Here is a 7,023-nt window from a genome sequence, read left to right on the forward strand (position 1 = left end):
CAGCGCAGGGAAGGTCCTCTGGAGACCCACTGTGCTGGCCCTGGTGCGGGAACTCATAGCGAAAGACCCAAAGACTTGGTTCTTGCCTTCAGGGGTTCCCAGATCTGTGGCACCGGATGAGAGCAGAAGGGACATTCATGCCACTTTCCCTCGAGAGACGTCCAGGGGAGACTGGCTCACATCTGATCTGTGCCCCTGGGCACTTCCAGCCTTAGAGCTATGTAGGCCAGGAAGGCTGCTCCGGGCAGCAGGGGCAGCAAAGTGGGGGTGGGGGTGTGTGTGGGGTGGTGGTGGTGGGGGGTCATGACAGGTACCTTGGACCCTGCAAGGATGAGAGATTTTAGGGTACCTGGGTGGCTCAGTGGTTTAGCGTCTGCCTTCAGCTCAGGGCATGATCCCAGGGTCCTGGGATCAAGTCCCTGCATCAGGCTCCCCACAGGAAGCCTGCTTCTCCCTCTGCCTTTGTTTCTGCTTCTGTCTCATGAATAAATAAAAATCTTTAAAAAAAAAAAAAAAAGGATGGAAGCTTTTGCTATCCAGGGAGTGACCAATCCCCATGCTCCATTATTGATTTGGGCATTTGTTCCCAAACGAAGCATTCTGCTGTCCTCAGCCCCCCGTGAAGGCATAGGCCTCCAGTGTGAGACCCAAGCATTTGCTGAAGTCTGGGTCCTCCTACACCTCACCCTAATGTTGGCACTAGGTCCCCAACCAAGCCGGGGTGCCCTTCCCCTCCGACCAGCAGGGCAGAGAACTCTCACTAATGCACTCCCAGGCCTCCCTCCCCTGCCCCATCACACACACACCAGTGAGGTCTCAGTCCCCTTACCCCAGCTAAGGGACAAAAGGAAAGATATGGTGACATAGCCCCTAGCTCCAAGGGCCACAGAGGTGGCTTCACCCTCAATGCTTTGACAAATCCTGTATCACAGCATCCCAGCCCCCACCCCCCTCCCCCAGGAGGCCCCACTTCTGCTGCAGCTGCTGGAGCAGGCTGGTGGGGGGGCAGGGGAGGAGGGTGGGAGCAGCAGGTGGGGAGGGGGCTCCCTTTCCCTAGGCCAAGTCACAGTGCTTGTCCTAGCGTGTGAAGACATGGCTTATAGCCGGGGTGCACCTTGAGGTTTCCCCGTGTGCTCTGGGCTCTCTCCGTGGCCCTCTCTGCAACTTTTCAGAGACCATGTCCACTGGGGGATTGTTGCCACGGGAGGAGGGGTTTGAATCCTATAGTTACACCTCATTCCTTCTGACTCCGGCATCTGAAAGGGCTGGAGGGGGGCTGTGGATTCCTCGGCACCGGTGCCCCAAGACTTCCCGGAGGCTGAATCTCACTAAGGAAGACCGCATCTATGAGACTCTCCTAAGCGTCTCTGACCTCATGTCTCCACTGGGACCCTGGTACATCCCACTCCAGCCATGCCAGCCCCTGTGCTGCTCCTCAAACATGCTGTGCCACACATGTGTCAGCCCCCTGTTGGGAGTGCTCTTCCCCAAAATACCATCACTGCCGGTGCCCTCACTTCGGGTCTTTACTCCAAAGTGGCCTTCATATCCCCACCTAATATTCCAGATTCCTCTCCCATGCTTTATGTCCTTGCACTTGTCACTATTCGACAATATCCTATAAACTCTGCAGGGCAGCAACTTTGGTCTCTCGTTTGCTGCTTCATTCTGGAACCTGCACATAGAACAGTGCCCGGTGTCAGGATCTAATAACATGGTGACTGCAGTTGGAAACAGCATACTGTATAATTAAAACTTGCTAAGAACAGAACTTAAGTGTCCACACACACACACACACACACACACACACGAAAAAAGCATTTGAAAAGAGAAAAAGTTTCAAAACCAGAAACATGCCTGGCACATAGCAAGTGCTCAATAAGTAGTTATTAAGTAGATGAGTATGCTCGGGATGCTGAAAGGAAGACCCCACCAAGCCTCACACCGGGAAGGAGGGGATTTGGTCTCAGCTTGTGTGGGGCTGAGGCGTGTTCCAAGAGGGCCCACAACGTCCAGGCTCCTCCCTTCACCAGCAAGAATGAACCTCCCCCAACTGAACCAAGAGACAAAAGTCTTGGTGTAACAGAAACAAAGTAGGAACTCAACTCCCCTGTTAGTAATTAGGAAAAGGGGGATTCGGGCGGCCTAACGGAGCACTGCATCAAGTGGGCCCGGCTCCTTCATGGAGGAGGAACCTCCTTTCCGGAGGCTCAGCAGCTTCTCCTCCATCACGTAGCCTGTGAGGACTCAGGGTCCCAAACCTGCCCCTGGCAGAGGTCCCGGAGTCTGGATGATGGGCTTTTGTTGCAAGTAATTTAGTAAGTCACTAATCTTTCAGCCCAGATGGCCAGCGTCCAAGCCACGCTGTTAAGTCAACAGTGACAGGGCTTTCGGCCAGAGCTTGGGCGTCTTACTGACAATTAGGATCTCTAGTTGGCTGCCAGGTATTTTGGCAATTTTCGGAGTGGGCGTTGCTATGGTGGCACTAGGCGGGCACAGAAGCTGACGAGGTCCTCTGCCAGGTGAGCACTGCCCAAGAACAGCAAGCAGTCCAGAGGCTGCTGTAAAAGAGCCGGGGAAGGGCAGAAAAAGTCTCAGGATAAATGGGGAGCCTGTCCTTATCCCCAGAAGAAGGCTTTGACTGGTGGTAGGACCCACTGCCAGTTGCTTTGGTTACTGGGCCTGTCATGCTGCCATGAGGTCACAGTCAACCGAAGTCTAGTGGCTCTAGCTCTAGGTGGGTGAGGAGCACGGTGTCCTCTGCCCCTTTGCCTATCCTTCCCCCAAACTGCTTCTTCAACACTGATACCTTATCTCAGTGACCAGTTATACCACCTACCAGGGGCCCAGGCCTGAAACCTGGACCATCTTTTAACTCGTTGGCTTTCACCCCCATCGCTAATTCGTCTCCAACCCTGTCGATCTCTCCTTTTCACTCATTCGTTCAGCAAATATTCATTCATTCCACTATGTAAGCTCCATGAAGGCAGGGGACTTTACCTGTTTTGTTCCCTGCTGTGTCCTCCGAGTTTTCAACAATACCTAGTACTTAGCAGGAACTTCATACATACTGGCCAAATGAATATTACTTGGGGTAATATCCACAGGCGTTATTATGGCACACAAGCCCTTGGGCCTGACCCCTCTTCCTCTTCAGTCATTTGTCACTCCTAACTTCTTGCAATTCCTAAAATGCCCCATGTACCGGGCACCTGGGTGGCTCAGTGGGTTAAGCGTCTCTGCCTTCGGCTGAGGTCGAGATCCCAACGGTCTGGGATCGAGCTCACCTCGGGCTCCCTGCTCAGTGGAGGGCTTGCTTCTCTCTCCCCCTCTGCTGCTCTCCCAGCTTGTGCTCTTTCTCCCTCTCTCTGTCAAATAAATATGTGAAAAAAAAAAAAAAGCCCCATGTTCTGATGTTTTTGTACCTGCTGTTCCCTGGAATACCACTCTCACCCTTCCTTAGCTGATTCCTATTCCTCGTTCAAAACTTGATCCTCCCCTCCCCGCAGTTGCCAGCTGGGTTAGGCACTTGTCTCTCGTGCTTATTTATATCATAGCAATTATTGTAAATTATTAACTATTATTGCTATTTTTTTAAAGATTTTATTCATTTATTCATGACAGAGAGAGAGACAGAGACACAAGCAGGAGAAGCAGGCTTCCTGCAGGGAGCCTGACACGGGACTCGATCCCGGGACTCCAGAATCACACCCCGGGCTGCAGGCGGTGCTAAACCACTGGGCCATCAGGGCTGCCCCTATTATTGCTATTAACCAGTTACTGAGCTTTTATTATCAGATACCATGCTAAGCACCCTACAAACACGATCTTATTCTACCCTTACAGCAATCCTGACACAGGTATTATCCCTATTCATCCTGTTAAATATAATAACCCTCCTGACTTGACTTCTACCTACTGCTACCATCCCATAGTTTTGCTCCCCTTTATGGGAATAGAACACTGCCTGATTTGGCTTCCAGCTCACCACACGGTCCTTCTCAGACTCCTCTGCTGACTTCTCATCTCCCAGTACATAAAGGTCATGAAGGTCAGAGTGCCACGTGGCTTGTCCTTGGAGCACTTGTTCTCACACTCGTCTTGCAACCTCCCTTGGTTTCATGGCTTTAAATTCCATCCCCACATCCCTAACCTAGGCTTCTCCCCTTAAATCAATCCATTTCTCCAACTGCCTCAACATCTTCACTAAGAAGTCTGGTGGGCATCTCAAGTTTAGGCTGCCCACTGTGCAAGTCCCAACCTTCCCCTCTGGAATGCCCTTTTCCTTCCTCCTTCCCCATCTCAGTTACTGGCAACTCCATGCTTTCAGTATACACTGGAATCATCCTCTACTCCTTTTTTCACACCTCAAATCTTCTCCATCAGCAAATCCTGTTCTTCCAGCCTTGAAAATACATTTAGAATCCAATCACTTCTCACCACCTTCTTGACCACCACCCAGGCACCATTTTTAGTTCTTGCCAGAAGTATTCTGATCAACTAATCCACTTAATTAGTCCACTGATGGCACCCCTGTTCCTCAATTGAGCAAGCAGAGTGATTCTGCTAAAACTGAGATTAGATCATGTCTCTTTTTGGCCCAAAACCCTCTGATGGCTTCCTCTGTACTCTAGGAAAAGCCTGAATTCTTCAACAGCCTACAAGACTCTGTAAAAACTACCTTATCCCTACCTTTCTGACTGTACCTCCCACTATTTCCTTTTGGTATATCCCATCCCAGACACTCTGGCCTTATGGGGTTTCTCAAACACACCACTCACTCCCACATCAAGGTCTTCATACTTGTGGTTCTCTTCTCCTGCAACATTCTTCCCCAGAACACCCACTTCCCACAAATCACCTACTCACTTCCATCAGGTTTTTGTGTGGACATTACCTCTAGCAACACCTTATGATCACTGTATGTTAAATTCCACCTCCTGGTGCACCTGGGTGGCTCAGCTGGTCAAGCATCCCACTCTTAATTTCAGCTCAGGGTTCTGAGATCAAATTCCACATTGGGCTTTACAGTTAGCATGGAATCTGCCTGAGATTCTCTCTCTCCCTCTGTCCCTCCCCGTTTGCGTGCATGCAAAAGCTTTCTTTCTCTAAAATAAATAACTCTTGGGGCACCTGGGTGGCTCAATCAGTTAAACATCTGCCTTCTGCTCAGGTCATGGTCTTGGAGTCCTAGGATGGAACCCCACGTCTGGCTCCCTGCTCAGTGGGGAGTCTGCTTCTCCCTCTCCCTCTGCTCCTCCCCCAGATCATGCACTTTCACTCTCTCACTTGCTCTCTAAAAAAATAAATAAAATCTTTAAAAATAAGTCTTTAAAAAAAACTTTAAAATATAAATCTTTAAAAAAATAAATTGCAACTCCCACTCCCCATACACATGTATACAGCTCTCCTTTTTCACCAAGACATGTATCACTGTTTAATATCTATTATATGTATTTTTATTGTCTACCTCCCTCCACACTAGAATGTGAACTCCATGAGGGGGTGATTTTTCTATCACCTATTTACTAACATATCTCCCAGAGCCTGGAGCACAGTTTGGTAGAGTGAAGACTTGGTATTTCCTAAGTAACAGATGGAGAAATAAAGGCTCAGTCATGTTTCTTACCCAAAATTTTCCTAGTAAGTGGTATATGGTACACTGGATTCTAGAACCCTGGATCTTAACCCTGAAGTTACACCCTTCCTGAGCCAGAGAGGAGCTCTGATCTGAAGGCGCAGGCTGGTATCTGAGATGCTGGCTTCATCCTGCTACTGGGTGTAGGAAATTCTGGTTTCACAGATTTTTAGAAAACATGGGGGTGTGTGTCATCCTATCTGTCTCTGGTCAAATTGTTTGGAAAATCCTCCTTCCTGGAATCCATCCTGGATGAGAAGACCCAGAGTTTTTCCTATCCATATTGTCTGTCTATACCATCCCACTACGGGTTATTTCTGCCTCCCACCAAACTATATGTATAGCTCCATATACAAGTTACTTGCTCACTCATTGTGGTCTTGAAACATAAGTTTTTGAATATAAGTTCCCTATAATTTTCTTTGTATAGAGCAACTAGAACAGAACTTAGAGCCCTCAGGTAGTACTTAGTAAACTTTCTGCTAATGATGATAAAACACTCAAAACAGTCAAAGCAACACAGAGCATATATGTGCAGAAGAATCCAAAGGATTGATGAAGAAGACCAAGCAGAAGAATGCTTCCTCAGGGAGGGGAATACCACACAAGGGATTAAGGATGACAGTGAGAATATAAAGACCAAGGGCAAGGTGGCACCATCAATGGAACTAAAATTACTGAATTAATCCTAGGAACTCTGCTCCTATCCTAAACAGAGACAAAATTTACTAGTAGCTCTCAGGCTTCCACAAAGGGCTATGTTAGATAAAGGCAGTGTATACTCTACATTCATGGAGACTCTACCTTAGATTTAGAGATCAATACTGCTGAGGTCATGCCATTTTACCTGAGGCCCGGATCTGCTTCATCCTGCCCCCTGCAGATCCTCTGAGTATTAGGGTCCAGAGTGCCACCTCTTTCCTTGGCTGGCCTCTCTATTCCAGCCCCTGATTGGTCAATACCTTGAGAACCTACTGGTACTGTCCGGCCATCCCTATGCCTCTGCCATCAATAAACTGGAGAGGACTAGGTCAAAACAATTACATATTAAAAAGCAAGTTATTGCTGCCACAGGTAAAGGAGCCCAAAGAGGCAGCTGGAGCAGACCAGACAGGCCCAAGACCATCGGAGCAGATGGAAGTGGAGGAGTGGTTCCAAATGAAGCTTCTGATGAAACATCAAAACCCAGTGGCGTTCTGGAGTGGAACAGGAGGGAGGCACAGAAGAGGACTGTGTGGGTCAGGCACAGCGCAGCATTGACATCAGTCAACGGTAAGGCTGCTTCTTCCTACTCTTCATGACTAGCCCCCAAGTCCTCTTAGGAAATAAACATACCTCTAGGTAACAAATGACACACAATTTTGTCAAATCAAAGACAAAGTCCA

This window comes from Canis lupus, chromosome 15, assembly GCF_011100685.1.
Source record: "Canis lupus familiaris isolate Mischka breed German Shepherd chromosome 15, alternate assembly UU_Cfam_GSD_1.0, whole genome shotgun sequence".
Taxonomy (NCBI): domain Eukaryota; kingdom Metazoa; phylum Chordata; class Mammalia; order Carnivora; family Canidae; genus Canis; species Canis lupus.